Here is a 19,282-nt window from a genome sequence, read left to right as displayed (position 1 = left end):
GAGAGCGGTGGCGCAGCAGTTAGCATGCTGCACTATAAACCCGGAGTCCCGAGTCCAATTCCTACTCATGGCCGACACCAGTGATGATTATCTGAACTGGCCCAAGGCCTTCCCTAAGTCAACTCAGCCTCAGAATGAGTACCCGATGCCGCGTGTAAACATCGCCACTAGGGAGACAAAGGCGGCCGGGCGTGGTGCTCGCCACCCACGCCCTCGTGTGCCGTGCCGGCCCTCATAGGTGCTCGCTAACAGCACTTGCCCCTACAGTCTGTTCAGGCTATTCGGGGGCTCTTTGTCTTTGTTTTTGTCTCCTCGACACGTAAATATTTTATGCGGCACTCAAATTTGCTTTCGTCTGCACAGGCGAGAGCTGGTCAGCGCAAGGACCCCCCGAGCCTGCTCATCTCAGACGAGCAAAAAATGAAAACGTTGCCTTCTGTTGATGATGCCTGCCTGACTCGCGAATATCAATCTCTTGGTGCCCAGATAATGCGAGCGCAGATCATCGTATTGGAGCCAGTGGCCGGTCAATAGGAGTGGCGAGCTCTATTGCCCTCCGCCCCACCTTGAGAATTTGAAAATTGGTAATGTCATGACCCTCCCGTTTGGGATGCGTCTCGATCTGCGTTTCGATAGCAGCTATGCACCCGACGTAAAGGAAAAAAAATCCGCCTCGCTCACAGACAGCGAGTTAAATAAAAGCGTGCAAAAACCACGATTTACGTGACGAACAATATCCGAGCAAGAACCACCGCCACGTGAGTCTCTCCTTCCAATCGTACAAAAAAAATGTTTGAATCATCCGGGAATGCCTCCCTGAAAGGCGCGACGACCAATATCGAAACGGTAAATCAAAGCGGTAAATCGACAGCGTCGTGGTGAGGCGAAGGCGGACAACGAGAGAGGACGGGTGAGGCCGTCAGCGACGCAAGTGCGGGGTTGAGGCGACGCAATTCGGGTTGCGGTTATTGACAATCAATCAAGTGACGACGTACCTGCGAAACGACGTAAACGGGGTAAGAGGAGGAGGAAGAGGAGGGGGCAAGAGACGTACAGCGCTGTATTTACTCTACGCTACTTTTAATATTCCACTTTTACCTTTTACCCCCGCGTAATTTCAACGTTGTAGCGGGGGGGGGGGGTGAAGGGGGTTGCGATGCCGGCAGCTTGCGAGGACGACGGCGTCTATAATTCACGGTTGCTTCTTGCTCAGTGGCTGTCCACTGAGCCTCTCGGGCTCCGTACGCAATGCGACGCCGACGAAAGCTTGAGCGGCAACAGCGCCGCACACACCCACGCATCTTTAAAAAAACAACAACAACACCAAACACACGAGGTGCGTGCATTCGCAACACGCATTTTCAAACTAAGCTTCACTTTTTTTACTTTACCAGGTATGGCCCAGTGAGCTATGGATGCGTTGTTTTTCAGAAGCGACCTGGCCGTCATAAATGATTGCTCGAAGACGTGGCTTGTCGCGTGGAAATGTTCGGCGGCCAAATAAACGTGGAGGGCAACGCCAGAGGACCCGGAGAAGAATCCACGCGAATAACAATAACATACAAACTCCAAATACACGGCAGGCGTCAGGGTCTGGATCGAAATCGACGACCTCCCGTAGACCAGGCAAAGTAGTCAACAACTCGTGACAGTGGCTGCCATGCGGCAATGGTGGCCATACCCCAATTCACGTCAATACGTCGTCACTGTTGATACCACCACCCGGTTTTTGCGTCGCCTCAACTCACACTTACGTCGCTGACGACGTCGTCCATCCTTTTCTCGTATCCGTCGCCTCAGCCTTCACCCCTCACCACCTACCCTGTCAATTGCTTCGATTTACGACGTTTCAATATTTTCGTCGTGACACCTTTCAGAAAGGCATCGCCCAACGTAACAACGGGGTTGTTGCTGCATCCTCCTCCCTCCTGTTCCAGTACGACTCCCTCTTCATCTGCCGTCATCTGTGGAACGAACACCACCACAGAGATCATGTTAACCGCACGGTTGTCCGTGACTTTCTGCCACCTATCCACTGTGGGGGGGGGGACACACATGTAAATAGCATATTCTTGGTTCTTTCGGTAAAGTCACGTAGATAGAAAATAGAAATACAATTAAAATAAAATTAAAAATAAATTAATAAAAGCAAAAAAACACGACGTTTCGATCGCAACACAAGCGGTCTTCATCAGGCGGAGAGAAAAGAAGGGGTGTGGGGGAGGTTGTAAATAGCAAGCAATTGCCAAAAGCCATGGCTCACATTAATGTTGAATGACATGTAAACCAGTCCTGCACATCCCCGCGCCCAGCCCTTCACCAACCTAGAATGACCAGCGTGGTGAAGTTATTGTAAGTACAAATAATTATCCACGACTGACATGCCGCGGGAAGACTTTCTTCCAGCAGTGAATTGATAAAGGGCTGTAAATTATTATCTTAAACCCTTAGAGAGAGCAAGTGTTTGCTAGCATTGCGCAGTGGAGCACGGTGGCATGAAACGCATAGCTGCCGAGGCTGTGAGAAGGACATTCATCTTAACAAATGGTTTGTTTGGCCGGCTGCAGCTACAGTTTTAGTATTGGCTCGTTAGGCCTTTTGACCATTCGTCACAACTCCGTGGCACTCCGGAGTGGGGTGCAGGAGGTGCGGCTTGGAAATTCCGCGCATCATAATGGTCTGACCTAGGTTGGCTACCTGGTGAGGAATTTGTACACCCTGTAGCAGATTCATTTGACCGCCCCATTCCACCCCAATACCCTCTTCCTGACCCTGAGAGTCCCGCTAAGCCTAAGCCCTGACGCCCAATTGCCGCATCCTGACCTTAAGAGCTACCGTGAGCTCCGTTAACACACACACACACTTGCAAATTGTATTGCATTTGAGTTGGGGGGGGGGTTAGCACCAGCAGTGTGGTTCTTCCAGCGGTGAAGTAGCGCTGCGTCTGCCAGACAGGCACCACCTCGCTCGTGTTAGCCGAAGGAAAAATGACAATTGTGATGGCACAGCAAACGACGCATGGGATCAAAGTATCTACATATGTAAAATGTAAACAGACTATAAGCCAGCTTGAAAGCAAGGTTAGTGGGATCACCATGGTGATAATAATAACCATGGCCACCACTCTGCTCGCAATCCATTTTCTGCATTGACTTCAGTGCCCATTATTTCCACGAAGCTAAAGCAATGAATACAATTATTAGCTTGTTCGAGTCACGATAAGTAAGACATATGCCGAGACGCATACATCCCATTTAAAAAGCTATCCGAGGTAGTGCAGGCGGTGCACAGTACAAATACTGCCATTAATATTCAATTACGATGACGATTTCTGCTGGCCATGAGACCTTACTGATGTGAAAGGGCATTCAGGTTTGGACACTCGGCTTATCCGTGACTTTATCAGAGACTGATGTGGGATACTTCATGTCTCTGCTATAGACGGAACCTTTGTCAAACAAAGGCTCTGCGAGTGCCACTGTGGCGATATGTTAAAGACCTCGCCTGGTATACTTGAGGTAGTGGCTTCGAGCCTGACCCTGGCGCATGCTTATTTGGAGATTTCATGTTCTCCCCGTGGTCGTGTGGATTTCTTTCCGACTTCTCCGGTTTTTCCTTCCACATTTGGAAACACGCGTTTAGAGTATTTGGCTGCTACAAACGTCCACGTAATGAGCCGCCACTTCCTTGAGCTATCATTTGTGGTCAGGTCGCTTCTGAGAAAGAGCTATATAGCTCAGTGAGCCTTACCTTGTAAAATAAAAAATAAAATAGTTCAGTTTTAGCATCACCATCGAGATATGGTATACTCCCAGGATTATGGTCTCGTATAGCATGCTGACGACAACTGATCAGAAAGCTGGACATTTAGTAAGGAGGAAACAAACATTCTAGAAAGAGGAGAAACGATGGAGCAGAGGCAGATGTAGAAACTGGAGAACACCCGTGCGTAAATGGGGGTAACACTCAAAACTCCACACAGATAGACTCAATAAACAACGCTATAACAATGGCTACATTGTAGCCAAATCCTACAGTGTGTGATGCACTCAGACAGTCTCCTAAGCAATTACTACCCAGGCCCAACCATCTCCGATGTGCACAGTATTTTGTGTTGTGCCACGAATGTTGATCGGCGCGTTGTCCGACGTTTCTCCCCAAGTGCTGGGAGCTTCTTCAGTGTCTTGAGTTCAGTTGCTGAAGAAGCTCCCAGCATTATGAGACCTCCTTTGCCAGAAACAAGATATAGTTGTAGGCCTTTTGGCGTCTTCTGGTCCAACACCAATGGAGACTAGGCTCTAAGAAAAGCTGTCTCGGGTGTGGACCAATCAAATTCAAGGACAGTGCATATTATTATCAGAGTTGTCTTTTTTGTTTGCATTTTGACTGCTTGTGTTGTGGTCATTGCAAACATGATGCCTTGAATAAAGGTGTCAGTTTTTTGTGCCAGTTAAAAGGGTAAAACCTATTCCTAAGCTCCCAGCACTTGAAGAGAAACGTCTGACACCGTGCCGAGCGACACGCAGTGCAACCCTAAAACACATCGGAGAGACATGCGTGCAGCACATCGGTGAGAAACGACGTGGCCGTTGTAGCAGGCTGCACCTTGCTCTGCTTCTAAGATCTTTCCATCTCTCTCTCTCACGAGATGGGCACATTGCAGGGTGGATTTTGTCGGAGGCGACGTGGGTAAGTCGCCCAGGCTTTTACATCGCGGTTGCCTATTCAAGCACTGTCCAGGCCTGGGCACGAACAGCAAACTGATGGCTTTGGCTGCAGGCTGATATTTTTTTTTCCTATTACATTTTTTTTTAGCTGTACAGTATTTCCATTTGCACCTCCCAGACGTATATCTTATCTGCGGGTGCTTTAACTATGCCGTCCTCGCCACGAGCACTTTGTTGAATTCGTTTCTGCATAAGGGCAAGTAAGGTGTAACCAATCCAATTAAGTGAATGGCCTATTGATTTGCATGCGATTTAAATTATATATGGGGTCTGCACAAATTATAAAACCCCAGGACCTGCTGGGATCTCCAACCATGTGGAGGGATGAGATACGAGGGGCAGTATATTTATGACGACGGTTCTGATTATTTTTTTCGTAAACAATCTCAATGTCCCTGTTGCTTTCTTGAACGTCCTAAAAACGATGCATTTTAGCAGAAACAAAAAACAAACGGCAATTTAGCTTCACCCCTCTCCCCCCCCTTTCTAATTATGAAGGTGAAATGGGGGGGGGGGGGGTCCACAACATCACAGCTGCACAATATCTTGCCCCTGCTATTTTGTGCGCGTCGCAAGCCCGACGGCCGGAGCACGGTGAGCTTTTCACATAATTGCTTCTTCCATTTCCATATTCATTGCCTATACACCGAGCGCCGCTGATTATCGCCGCAGCTGCCATTGCGAGAAGGGTACAGTGCTTCGGCAGGGTTTGGAGCGCATGCATTTTTAAACGTCTGCTGCTGTTAGGCATCCATTCCGGGTCGCTCAATGCGCGCGACATTAAAAAAAAACACTCGCGCGTTTGTTTTTTTGTTGTTGCATTTCACAATTTATCGGCCAACGTTTTAGTGGGGGGGGGGGGTGGGGTTAAAGCGCGTGCGTTTTTTCCCAATGAAAACATTTTTTTCTCTCCCGTGGGGTTGCGTTAAATGCGGTCGGATAACTTTTTGAACGGACGGCACCACTTTAAAATGTCGTTTGCGCGGTGCCGTTTTCCACCGCGAAAACGAAAAATAAATGCACGAAATTATAATTTTGATTGCTTCGCACGCTCAGAAATATATAAGCCAATGGAATGTGTGGTTTTGGTGTGAATTGTGATGCGCGGTGTGAAATATGGGCTCTGTGAAATAAGCATTTATAACGTTTTGATTAGTTTTCAATGGGGATGTGATATATATTTTTTTAAAATTTAACTTCCTGAAATCTGCAATGTATTCCTAGTGGCATCTACTCTTTGTGATCGCAGTCACTTGAGTGAACATGTGTCGTGGTGCTTTTTCATTAGATGGTGGCATTTGTCATTGAAACAATGGCAGTAATTTCTTCATGAAAACAGTAACGCGTCCTTTGTGCTCCTGATAAATGCATCTAGGATGCTCACAGCTAACGCGGGTTCCTATGGATCATGGCGATCAATAACGAAATCCACGACCGCTATGGACAGTCGTTGAATATTGGTTACACATCATCATAATGAGAATTATCATGACACATCTCTGTATCGATTGTCCTTTCCTTTAGGATTTCTCTACCTCCCTTCCGCTAGCAAATTAACTACAAAGCTTCAACAACTGCTGGTGATCAATCATACTTGCCAAATAACTGCTCAGCCAGAAAAGGAACAAAAACTGCTTATTGAACACTGAGCACATGACAAGAACAACTAACTGCTGTGTGAGCATTATTGCACTACATGTATGAATTATATACTTCGGGTTTTTTTATTTAAATCATTATTTTCAATTTTGCATGCTGCTCTGGTGTAATGGTTAGCACGCTGGACTTGCAATTGTGATGTCCCCGGTTCGATAACCAGCGCGACATCTTGAAACAACGTTGCAAGATTCTTAAATTACCCCCACCTCTGTCGAAACAAGAATACAAATTAATAACAACGTAGTCGATCAGCAGGTGGGATGTGGTGGGGTAAAGTGTGGTGTTCTCCCAGCTCTTCCAAGACGGTATGACCAGCCTGGAAAAGTAGGCCAAATACATCCTAGAGGGGGGGCTCTCTAGAGCTATCTCTAACGGAGATCTTTCACCAGTAGTGGCATGAGCAAGCCATTGCAGGGCTGCACCTTTACCTATATTACATGTTACATGGGTGTGCTCTTATCGTTAGTTTGGATTTGCGCCTCATCGATTGCTTATTTAATCAGTTTTACTCACGTCCACCATTAGTGTGTATCCCAGATGTACAAAATATTCTGCTGAAAACCAAACAGTTTATAAGCAGTGTAAACTTCCAGCTGTGACACACAGATAAGAAATACAGCCAACTGCCCAATAACGCGAAGCAGAAGCTGAAACCTGCAAAAAAGCATATGGGGGGGGGGGAATTACAAGTACACTGGGAGACAGAAAGTAGAACACATGTATCATGGATACAACTGTTGAGAAAAGCAAATAAGTCGCGGCAGAACACATCACTCACTGGAAGGAATGATGGCTGATGGACAAAACTGATGAAATGGTGACCAAAGGATAAAACGTGCCCCCAAAGGGTGACCCCCAGCAGTGATGGAGCGTTGTGATCAGTTCAGGTGCTGGAATGAGATGGATTCTAGCTTCGCAGGACGGTGAGGAACGCGGAGAGATCGTGGGGGAAGCCTTCAACAAGCTGTGGATAGACAATGGCTTATTATGAAATAACTCGATAACAATTCGCCTCGTGAGAAAGTATTTCACAGTAAACTTCCTCGTACCTTATTGCCTTCATCAAATATATTAGGCTTTCCTGGCATGACTTTCTGAATCTCCCATATAGCTTGTTAGTTGCCATCCCATAAAAAATATATTTTTAAACAATTACATGCAATTTAACGGCGGGAATGTGCTCCGTAAAATGTATGTTGGGGTGCAAGCCCCGCATTTTCCTGCTCGTGCCACTGCTGGTGGAAGGGGGCCACCATTCGAGGCAACTCTAGAGGGCATTTGGCCTTCACTTCCAGACTTCTAGAAAGAAGTGGGTGTGCCCACACTTTAGTCCACCACACGTGACCTCGGGGGACAGAGGCGTGGGGGACATAATACATTTCTACCGTTGTTTCAACTCCTGTACTAGAATATACTGACGTGGTGCGGTACATTTTAACGAGCATATAAATATGGAAGACGCGGATCAATGCAATGTTGGGACACAAACTACTACTACAAAACCAAACTTTAAATTTTTATTCTTTGGTTCCTTCGGTAAAGTCACGTAGATAGAATATTTTTTTTAAAATAAAATGAATAAAAATTATAAAAATAAAACTATTATATAATTCAAGTGTCCAATGTGGTGACATAGATGGGAATCTAGCTCGAATCGAGCACACACTCTGCTCGTGATCCACTTTATATCTGCCGAGACAGAGTGTCACGACAATGTCACCTCATCTTTATTTTATCAGGTATGGACCCACTGAGCTGTTTCGCTCGTTTTTTTTCAGAAGCGACCTGGGCACAAATGATAGCTCAACGAAGTGGCTTATCAATGTGGAGCGAAAAACTGGTGGACCCGGAGAAAAATCCATGCAACCTCGGGGGAGAGAGGGAACACGAAAACTCCAAAATATAGAGCAGGCGTCAGGGTTGGGATCGGAACCACTATCTCCCGCATACCAGGCGATGTAGTTAACATCCCGCCAAGAGAAGCTTAACTAAAGGGGAAAACCCGACATAAACTCTGTTATTGTCGCGTTGTCCTCGTGAGTTGTTTGGAGCGGCTGAGCAGGGTGTAGACTTTGGTGAGTAAAGATGATTAGTGGTTGACAATCTCGATGGGCAGAGGGGTGGGGGGGGGGATGTCTCATCTCTCCCATGCCCTCCCACGAAATTGTGGCCAATTTTTAAGTGAACACCTACTGACCGTGCAGGCCAAACCTAGTGGAAAGTCTCTTGAGATGGAAATAAGTGTCGCACGGACCTGTGTTTTATGCATAATCACGGTGAGGTAGAATTTTCTCAACCTGACATCTTAAAGAGACATTGTCGTGACACTGTCTCGGCAGATATAAAGTGGATCACACGCAGAGTGTGCACTCGATTCTAGCTAGATTCCCATCTATGTCACCTCATTGGACACTTGAATTATATCATAGTTTCATGGTCACGTCACAACTGTTCGAAAATTATGCGTATGCTGCGCAGTGTTTTGTGGTAAACGATTTTTCAATTGGGCCCCTGGCACCATGGCGAGCGAACAGTTGGCAAATTAAAAAAAATTGACCACAGAACCTTGCCTCCATTTGTCAGAAAAATATTACTGAAGTATACAGTACGTCCATATGTCAGTGTGTGTGCTCGTTATGCTCAAACAACAACCCCCATTAATTGAAATGTCGGTTCATTACTGTGTGAGATGTGCGTCCGTATCATTACGAAACAAATGGGCGAGAGAAATTGAAACTTGGCCAGAATATCTTACAGCCCACTCGAAGCACTGAGCGGAAAGCTAGGCACGGGCACATGCATCCCTGGTGCAGCGCCATAAACATGTAAAGCAGATACGCACATTCGCAGCGTTTTAAAGCATTTGAAGGAAGCTCTTGAGAAGGCAAGGGTCTTCTCGGACACATATGTGTGCTTATACTGTACATACTCAAGTACATAACATGTATATCATTACGTGGCCTAATCTAAAAAAAAAGCTATTATGAATATTTCCCAAGTACAGTACTGAATATGTATGAGTATAGCTCCCAGGGATGTGTGCAGAACGTTATAAAACGGATGTAAAAATATATATATAATGACACAGAGGTGACCAGCTGGCAAACACACGGTCATGATGACTTTGACCTCTGTTGAGTGTTGATTTGGGGAGGGGTGCCGTTGCATAACTGTCGAGTGTGCAGAGGGGCGCAGGTGCCGGGCTATGCCGGGGGGAAGGGGGGGCAGAGAGCGGTGGTGAGATGTTGACTACTTCGCCCCATATGCAGGAGGTCATGGATGCGATGCCGACCCTGACGCCTGCTGTATATTTGGACTTTGCTTGTGTGTTTCTGCCCCCCCCCCGCCCCCCACCAATTGGTTGCATGGATTTTTCTCCGGGTCCACGGGTTTTTGTCTTCTACATTATTTAGAAACGTGCGTTCCGAGTATGTGGCTGCTATAAATGCCAACGTGATAAGCCACTTGGTTGAGGTCGCGTCTTAAACAGAGCTGTACAGCACAGTGGGTCTTGCCTGGTAAAATAAACATAGTTTAGTTTTAGTTGAGAGGGGGGTGGGCAGGTGGAAGGAGGCGGGAAAGACCAGCAGGAGTTACCATTTCATTTCTTGCACCATGGCCCACGCTACGCTGCTGCTACAGAGGACACACTGATTGCCGTCCTGCCATTCCACCGGAACCACACAAAGAACTCATACGTGGACTATGGAAGAAAGATCTCTGGAGTGAAAAAAGGGGCCTTCTTCTTCTTCTGGGTTTGCTAATGTAAAGTTTGTTGTGACCTGACTTGCTGTCATTCATCATTTAGCACGCTTTCTTGTCGCGTCTCCTAAAAACTCCGGGGCACCCATCCCTGAAGAATGGTCATTGTCATGGCCAGCTTATGCACTTACAATAGGTAGCAGTGTAGCCCCCCCCATTCAAAAGCATGGTGCTGTGCTCTTACAATGAGTGCATGATCGAATTAAGCGCCCTGACATTCAAAGGGGCCATGAACAATGCGTTCGCATGGGAAGAGCGGGTAATAAGGCATTCGTTATTGTCTGTTTGCCTTACACATATATAGCAATCATAATAATATTCAAATAATGTGCACTGTACAGCCCTTTGTTACTGCACTGTTGGATGAAGGCCCTCCACACGCTGTGTCGCTGGGGTTGCTTTAACCTTGCGAAATGTTATCCACCAGTGGAATATTAAACTTCGGTCCATGAGTCTATAATTCAAATCATAATAATTTGCAGTAATTTGGTTTAATACACTACTGGATGATCTTCCCACACCATGTCAGTCACGAGTGTGGTTTTGACCACACTTTACCTCCCTGGTTAACATGGGTCAGTTATGGGGGGAGATGTCCAGCACGGACTCAGATATCATTTGCCACTGACGTTATCCAGGAATTGAACGCAAGTGCCCCTGCAAGTCTGGTAGTGCATTAAAAATGTGTACGACAAATTCGATCGCGGCTGACGTCAGTGGCGAGTGATATTTGAAACAGCTCCTGGCCTCCCCCTTCACGAAACCGCGCTAACCAGAGAGGGGAAGTATGGTCAAACAACACCCCTGACTAATATACTGTGGGTAGGCAATCATTCAACGGTCGATTGACAAAGAGCTGTACAGTATTGCAAATTCGATCATTACGTTTATTTTGTTAACCCAGGTGAAAACTCAAGAGACCAGAATAATCTCCTTTTGAAGAGTGACCTGGGGCATTCGTCTGCCACGAGGGGGCAATGATTGCTATGAATAGTTTAGTCAATTTTGCGGATAATTTTCGAATTTAGCAAATTTGGACCCTGACGCCAGCACACAATGCCCCCAACTCTTGCGAATTGACAACGGGGGATCTTTACTTGCGAAGCAGACGGAGCGTGGTTATGATTTCGGCGAGTTACACCCGAAGTTACAACAATCGGGCCCGCTGAGATTCGAACCCGTGAACCTCTCTGTAGCAAACGGCGGATACGCTACCGCTGGGCCAATTCTGTCACGGATTTCTTTTTTTTTTGGTAAATCCACTGTTTGCAATTGCTGTGGAAGCGAGTACAAGTACCGTCGATATCCATTCATCAACTGCAGCTGATATAGATTACGACAAAAGTTTCAGCTCCAACTTTCTAAAAGCTCCAGCAATGCCACTGCAGGCTACAAGGATATCGATTGCTCTGTGGCCCTTTGTCGGGGTGTTAAACCGGCTCGGCTGGTTCTTGGAGACCGGAGGTAACAAAATGTGTTCAGGGCGAGACGTGCCCTCGAACACAAAGCAGCGTGGGACATCGCAGTCCACCCCCGCTGATTAAAATATAGGGCTTACGGTTGCGAGTTGTATATTGTACGCATGAAAATAAACGTTGCACTTGTGCGTTGATACAAACTACAAAACCAATTCTCGCGAGGCCTCCGCGCGGTTACGTAGACGTGGTTGGCGTGGGCCAGGGCGCAGGCAATGAAATGGGACCCCACCGCGCCTGTCCAACAGTCCCTCTGCCCAGGCACCTGGGGCCCCTCGGGGCACATGGGCCACCTGCACGCTCATTAGCCGTGCCACTGATCTGGATGGCTCACTCGCTAATGCTGCTGAGCTCAACGCTTTGTCCAAATCAAGGCAGGGAGTGAACATTGCTGATGCGATGCTTTTTTGAATCCCGGGCTGCCACCTGCACTAAAGGTTCCCTTGAGTATTGGATTTGACGGTGTCAGGCTTGGTCATCAATAACTTTACACACACACAGAACAACTCCATTGTTAATATCGGCCAGGCCTAGCTGTTGGGGTTTATTCTAGGTGAGAAATGATGCGTCAATTCATGAATTAATGGTTATTCTCGAGCACATGATGCATGCGTTGAATTGCACGTGTAACCATCGGTTACGTTTGATTCGTATGTACGAATGGAGAAGGTGGCACAGCGGTTAACCCAGTGACCTGAGTTCGATTTCTGACCGTGGCTAACGTCAGTGGAGAATGATACCTGAACTGGTCTTGGATCTAGCCCTTCTCCACAAACCTACACTGACCAGTGCTGTGATGTATGGTTAAAAAAATACTCCATGACCAACAACACAACGTTGGGTGGCTTTCATCCAGCAGTAGATGGGCAAAGGATGGTAAATGATTATTATTATTAAGTGGAAAATGTGTTAATCATTCACAAATAAGTTAAGAATTTACTCGTGAAAAGTGGCCCTCAATCGTGATCGTTCGCGAATTGCTGGGGGAGGGGGTGAATATTTCCACCACGCCCAGAGTCATAGTTGCCAACTTAACCACAGCATTTTGTCAAAGCGACAAAATATAGAGGCTTTCTGGGACCATGATATAATGCGATTGCAAACTTATATTTCAAAATACTGTATCACTTAACTTTGCTTAAATGAGCCAAACGTGATTTCCTGCTCAAATGAGCACCGAGGCTGTTCTTATCTCCTGTACACGGTGTTGGAAATTCCACATTCCAATGGCGGGTAGCGAGTCTCTCAACAGGACAACCGCTGTTTACTACACCCACAAAGTGGTATTCATTTTCATCGACCCTGCGGCGATGATGGGCTGAGTCAATTCAACCCCCCACCCCCAACTGAGATTTCAACTCGCAACCTTCCGATTGCGAGCCACTCGCTCGCCTGCTGGTAAAATGTGCTCAATTTTTTTCTGGTGACATTTTTTGACATCTTTATGAGACCGCGGTGGCGAGATGTTAACTACCTCACCTGGTATACAGGAGGTCGTGGGTTCGATCCAGACCCTGACGCCTGTATATTTGGAGTTTTTGCATGTTCTCGCCGTGGATTTTTCTCGGGGTCCGCCGGTTTTTCCCTCCACATTTACAAACCTGAGTTTAGAATATTTGGCTGTTATATATTTCCACGCGATGATAAGCCACACACGTTTAGCTATCATTTGTGTGCCAGGTCGCATCTGAAAAAGGGCTATATAGCTCAATGGGCCTTACCTCGTGAAATAAAACATAGTTTACAGTTTTTTTTATAGACCTATCTAGCGACATTTTAAGGTCCATTTGGCGACCTTACAACGTTAACGATTTGGCAACACCACCCCTAGTTTATTTAATGGGCGTGCTTGAAGCGGACCCCTCCCTCCGTCCACACAGCTCAAGGGAGCTCTGTTGTAAGAAGAAAAAAAAACGATGATGTCACCGCTGAGTTCACAACTCAGAATGTGAGGATTTGCTTCATTTAAGGCATTCACAGGGAACGCTTTGCTTAGTGCCCCAGACGCCGACGGCACAATTGGGACTTGATTGGTAAAAATGCTAAATTGTGCCCCTTCTCTCTGCACAAGAAGCCAACATAATCACTCGCGCATCTGAGCTCGCGCGATGCAGTATGAACTACGCAGTAAGCAACAGCCGGAATGTCATCTTGACTTTGATTTAAAAGACGCAAGTTTCTCATTTTAAGGTTGTGAAAAACAAAAAAGGGGCCAGTCTTGTATGATTGTTTATAAAGAGAAAGCAGTGGTGATAAAACATATGGAATAATTATTAAAAACGTAAACAACGATTTGTCAATTTGTGTATTTTCCTCCCAAGTTTATTCTGAATGTGTTAATTGGCGTCACGATATGAAGTGTTAATTTAGAATTCTCTCGCAGTATGTGAGAGAACAGCCAGCTGAAGGAGATGTCACAGAACTACCTTAGAGATTCCCTAAAGTGACCCCTAATTAACACTCGGATGCTGCATGTTCCCATACATTAAATGCCCATAGGGTGTAGGTTAGAACTCCACATGCAGTATATGGTTCCCGGAGGCAGACTTTACAGCAGTCAACAGTGGTGACTCTACTGCACTGATGAGTCCTAATGAGGACAACACCAGTCCACAGTTGTCCATATCCTCATCACTGCTACAATTAATCAGTCAGCCACATTTGCTCAAATGTATTTTGATGGTCAACGCAGACAAGGGGACCACAATGCACTGCTTCAGGAGCTGTTGATGGGTTTGTTTGCATTGCACACACACGTGTGTGCGTGTCTTGTTTGAAACCTTACCAGGGACACTGCTGTAGAGATGTCCATACCGTGGCAATCAAAGCAAAGTCTTTTATTTTATTCTCATTCACAGAGCAGTACCGATTTAAAAATCACCCCCAATCAAATGGAATACAATTGCTGAATTACGTGCTGTAATAAAAACACCATTTGTAGAATTAAATACAGGGTGACCCACGTATAGATACCCCACTAAAAGAATATGAATACACTGCAATCTAGAGAACACAGCGTTTCATATCGAGGCCTCTGCATGTCTCCCACCAATCTCAATGCACACTTGACATATTTTAACAATATCCTGATACATGGTATCTTCATGTAGCCGGTGTAATTTGCTTTGAGTATTAAATAATCCTTAAGCTGCGGTGATACGAATTAAATCAGTGGTCATTGGGGTAGCTTTTCGTGGATCACCCTATACACATGTTCTTAATGTACATGCATGTTAACACACGTAGTCATGCTACCATGGTGTCGTGGTTAGCACATTGGACCTGCAATCCAGATGTCTCTGGTTCGATCTCCCGTCGTGGCAGTTGAAACCCCGGGGCAAGTTTTCTAAACGTCCCCTCTTGACCACCGCCTGTGTCCACCCCGCGGTCTTTAATTGATTCGCGTCTGGTGGGGTGAAGTGTGGGTACACCCCCCCCCCCCCCCCATTTCCAAGGGGTCTGGATTAGTGCGGAAGAGTAGGCCAAAAACACCCCCCCCATTCCGGGGGACTTCCCTTCAATGAAGGCACCCCCCCCCCCTCCGCCAGCAGTGGTGTAAGAAAGCGATCACAGGGCTGCGCCTTTAACCCTTTACATGAGCATTTTTTATTATTTTTTATTTGTTATTTTTTTTTCTATCTATGTGACTCTACCGAACGAACGAAGAATATTAACAGGGTGTGTGAGCGACGCAGGAAGAGCGTCGGCTGAGCTGCTGCCACACGGAGGAGAACCCTGCGCTTGTGTATCAACAAGACCGCCACGTATCGAGTGTCGGTGGTGGAGGACGAAGGAGTGAAAGAGTCGAGCCGGGGTTGGTAATGAAGCACTGAGCCACGTATCGCCCGCCGAAGTCAAGGGTCACAAAAGGGCCGAGATATATTGACGTGGTTAAGAGGATCCAACTCGTGAGTAGTCGCTACCCCTGCCCACACACGCCGCTCCATGAGTGGCATCACGGGAGTCCAAGCCCAGGTCTCGCTGCGTTGAGTTTCTTTCGCACCGTACGCTGTAAGCCAACCGTGCTAATCGGAGGTGTTATGGAGATTATGGGTAATAAAATAAAAGTATTGTTTCTCCGCATAACGAACTACACGTGTATTTTTTTTCTTTTTGACAGAACCCATCCTTCCCCACGTCCTTCTGCAGGAGTAACATCGTTTTCAGCAGCATTGGATTCGCTGCAAGCAGAGATATTGGGGCGGTCTCACCACACAGCGGTCTCATCAGCACAGTCGGCCTTGCTTGAATGAGTTCTGGCGACCTGCGAGCTAAATGATGTTTGATATGGACGAGGACCTTCGCTGATAGATGTGGGCTCCTTCGAGGGTTCAACTGTTGCAAGGGAAGGATGGAGGTGACGGGCGGGCGGGGGGAGGGGGTTCCTTTGTCACTGCTCTGCGTGTGGTTTTGCGAAGTTTGCCCTCACAGCGTCTTCGCTCTACTTAAGCAGCTGTTCGCACGGATGGCAACTGTTTGCGGACTTTGTCGTGTGCGTGTGTGTGGTGCCGTTAGCGGTTTTAATTGAAACGGATTTCCTCCACAGGTGTGCGTGTGTGAGAGAGAGAGCGCGCGAGGGTTGTCTAATCTGCACGTGCGCTTTCTCTCGGCTCATCACCATCATCACCACCACCACAGCCAACCTCATCCTCCTCCCCCTCCCGTATAGTGTCTGTTCGTTTCCTTTCAAATTAGTTTAATCTGGGCTGAGTTTCACAACAAAGGAGAAAGGATCAATGCATTTAATTAGAGGCTTTTAAAAAAAAAGCCGCGCAATAATTAATTACCTCTCTGCCTTAATGTACTTTAAAACGGGCCCACTGCCTTTAAAGGGCATGTACAGTAGATCATCGATTATTCGGGGGGTGGGGGAGGGGTCGCCGGATTTTTAAAAACGCCGGCTAATTAATCAATAATAATGATTTAAAATAGTTTATTTTGCCACATTATTGTATTACATTGTTTGTAGGTGTTACATTTTTTGAGTGTTTTAAAATGTGTTTACTAAGTAAAATTGGCATAAATAAACATACAAATAGACAAATATCCTAGGTATAACATAAAATAAAAAATACATCACGACGTTTCGGGCGCAACACAAGCGTCCGTCATCAGGTGGGAAAGCATGACTTTACCGAAATAACCAAAGAGTATGGATTCCTGCAGTCACGACAGCTTCAAATCAAGAATACATATCCTACTTTAATAAAAAAAAAGTTACTTATGTTTATTGCACCGTACTCACCACTCCCAGTCTCGAAGACTCTGCATGGGGTGATGTGTATATATATACGTGCAGTATGTTCATTGGTTAAGTTGTATGTAGTGTATAATGTGCTGCATATAATATTTAACACTGAAATCAAGCGGAGTTAATTCTTTTTTGTAACGCACGTGTTGCCAGCCTATCGCCGAACTGCTTACAGCCTTTGGAGCGGTTTCGCCGGATCGGCCCGGGACCGCCGGATAACGTTAATAATCGCAATCGATTATGAACGGTATATATATAAGCAGAACACCGTTCTTTCTCCGCATTTGACCTATTAACTTTATTTAGTTAAAGCAGGCGAGAACTCAAGGGAACCGGATCGTCTCGCGTTCAAGATTGCCTTGGGGCATTCGTCTGGCAGTAGAGTGCAATGATTGATATTTCCATTAATCCCATTTGAATAATTTGCGGGTCATTTTCGAATTATCCAAATTTGGACCCCGACTGACCCTATTACGGTATTTTAGTCCATCAGCCGATTTCTTTGATTTCCAGTCCAATTTTATGAAGCAACATTTGTTCAACGGCTTCGATTTGTTCAACGGCTTCGACCTTATGGGTTTCATCGGCAGAACCACACTTATTGAACTAATGCTTCTGGATTGCCTATGTTCTTGGCAGGAGCACTAAGTATGAACGATGGGACACCGTTAGGGGCTGTCCATAAATGACATCACGCACTTGGGGGGGGGGGGGGGGTCAGACATTTGTGACGATGTGTGACGAGGAGGGAGGGGGGGGGTTTGAGAAATGTGACGTCACATCAAAATGCACAACTTTAAATAAATATAGACAACACGTTCTACTTCATTAAATAGACTTTTTAATAAATGTTTTGGGGGGGGGGGCATGAAGGTCTGACTTTTTGTGACGACGTGGGGGGGGGGGGTGGTTCAAAAATCGTCCAAAATCGCGTGACGTCATTTATGGACGGCCCCTTATTTCATTCTCGTTATGCATTCATGCAAAACTGTGCGCGTACGCCAATTGAGTGCGCACGTGCAGATTGTCAATGCACTGCTGGATGAGGGCCTCCGCACGCCGTGTGTGCGGCATGCGAGCTATTTGTCCGTAAGGCTTCACCACTCTGGTCAGTGTGGTGACGTTGAAGGCTGGGAGCATAGGCGTTGGAGGACAGTGCAGGACAACTGGATTTTACTGCAATACCCTCGGCTGCCACGGGGTGCGTAATGCTTAGCAGACGAATTCTTCCATCCAGATGTCTCCGGTTCGATTTCCCGGCGCGGCAGTTAAGACAATGGTGGGCGTTTCTTAATTCTCCCCACCTCTGTTCGTCCCGCACTATAAATTATAACAACAATTATTATAATTGTCATTTATAACACCAATTAGTCGATCAGATGAAGGTTGCGTGTGCTGGGGTAAAACTGTGCCTACTTGAAACCACCTCCGATTAGCACGGTTGGCTACGTACGGTGCGATAGAAGTTAACCGATTTCAACTTTTTTTGTATTTTACCAGGTAAATATCCCTTTTTTTCAGAAGCGACCCGTCCACAAATGATAGCGCAATGAAGTGGTTTCTCACGTGGAAATGTACAGCAGCCAAATACTCCAAAACACGCGTCGATTTGAAATGTGGAGGGGAAACCCCGAAGAGGAATCCACGCGACCACGGGGGGAAGAGACATACACACTCCAAATATGGAGGCGTCAGGATCGGCATCGAACCCATGACCTCCTGTATACCAGGATAGGTAGCTAACATCTCGCCAGAGCTCAACATAGCGCATCCGTCATCGTGAAAGAGCAGACGGGAATTTTCGTTCAGTAGGTTCTCTGTAGGTCCCTCCACTGGAGGTGCTTGCGGTGGCATTAACGAGCACTTGCAGGACTGCAACCTTTACCTTTCTTATCCTCTGCTGGAAACGTAGCCACCCCCCCCCCCCCAACGCCGATTGCTGATTGATTGTCTGCGATATCAATTAAACATGTATTTGTGAGCTCGAGCCAATCAGGCGTGAGACGTCATTCCCAATTCTGGCGAGTTAGCCGCTTGGTTTTCAGCATTTGTCGGCAAATGGGGAGTGATGTGGACTGTGTAAGAGCATTGAATAAGCTTTGCCCCGTGTCTGCCGAGTGAAAGGTAAGGAGCACCAGTGTCTTAGCCGTATCAACTGTACTTCACAATTATTGGCAGTGGCTTAAGCCGCATTGAAGTGTCTCAGTTAATTAGCTGATCCATTACACAAAGTGAATGCAGCTGTGACCCCCCCTCCCTCCCCCTGTTGCACAACTTGAATACAGAAGCGGTTGAGCCCGCGTGGGTAAAATCCACGCGTGCACAGACTCGGATGTGCCACCGGATGGATAGATGGGGCCGTGGCTTTTATCTTATTTGTGTTCTTTTACTGCCGCTTTGTTCCACAT

The 19,282-nt window shown here is 46.6% G+C and overlaps 1 long non-coding RNA gene across 1 annotated transcript; it reads left to right on the top strand.

Moving 5' to 3' along the window:
• The first annotated feature begins 3,291 nt into the window (after positions 1 to 3,291).
• On the top strand, positions 3,292 to 13,915 carry LOC142929298 (uncharacterized). Its single transcript, XR_012945534.1, has 2 exons — positions 3,292 to 5,321; positions 6,252 to 13,915. It is a non-coding gene; the product is annotated as an uncharacterized LOC142929298 (long non-coding RNA).
• Positions 13,916 to 19,282: the final 5,367 nt, after the last annotated feature.

Source organism: Petromyzon marinus, chromosome 28 (genome assembly GCF_048934315.1).
Source record: "Petromyzon marinus isolate PM22_M1 ecotype Great Lakes invasive population chromosome 28, UKy_Petmar_22M1.pri1.0, whole genome shotgun sequence".
NCBI lineage: Eukaryota > Metazoa > Chordata > Hyperoartia > Petromyzontiformes > Petromyzontidae > Petromyzon > Petromyzon marinus.
Note: the sequence above shows the minus strand (reverse complement) of the source record. Positions and strands in the feature narration are given on the sequence as shown.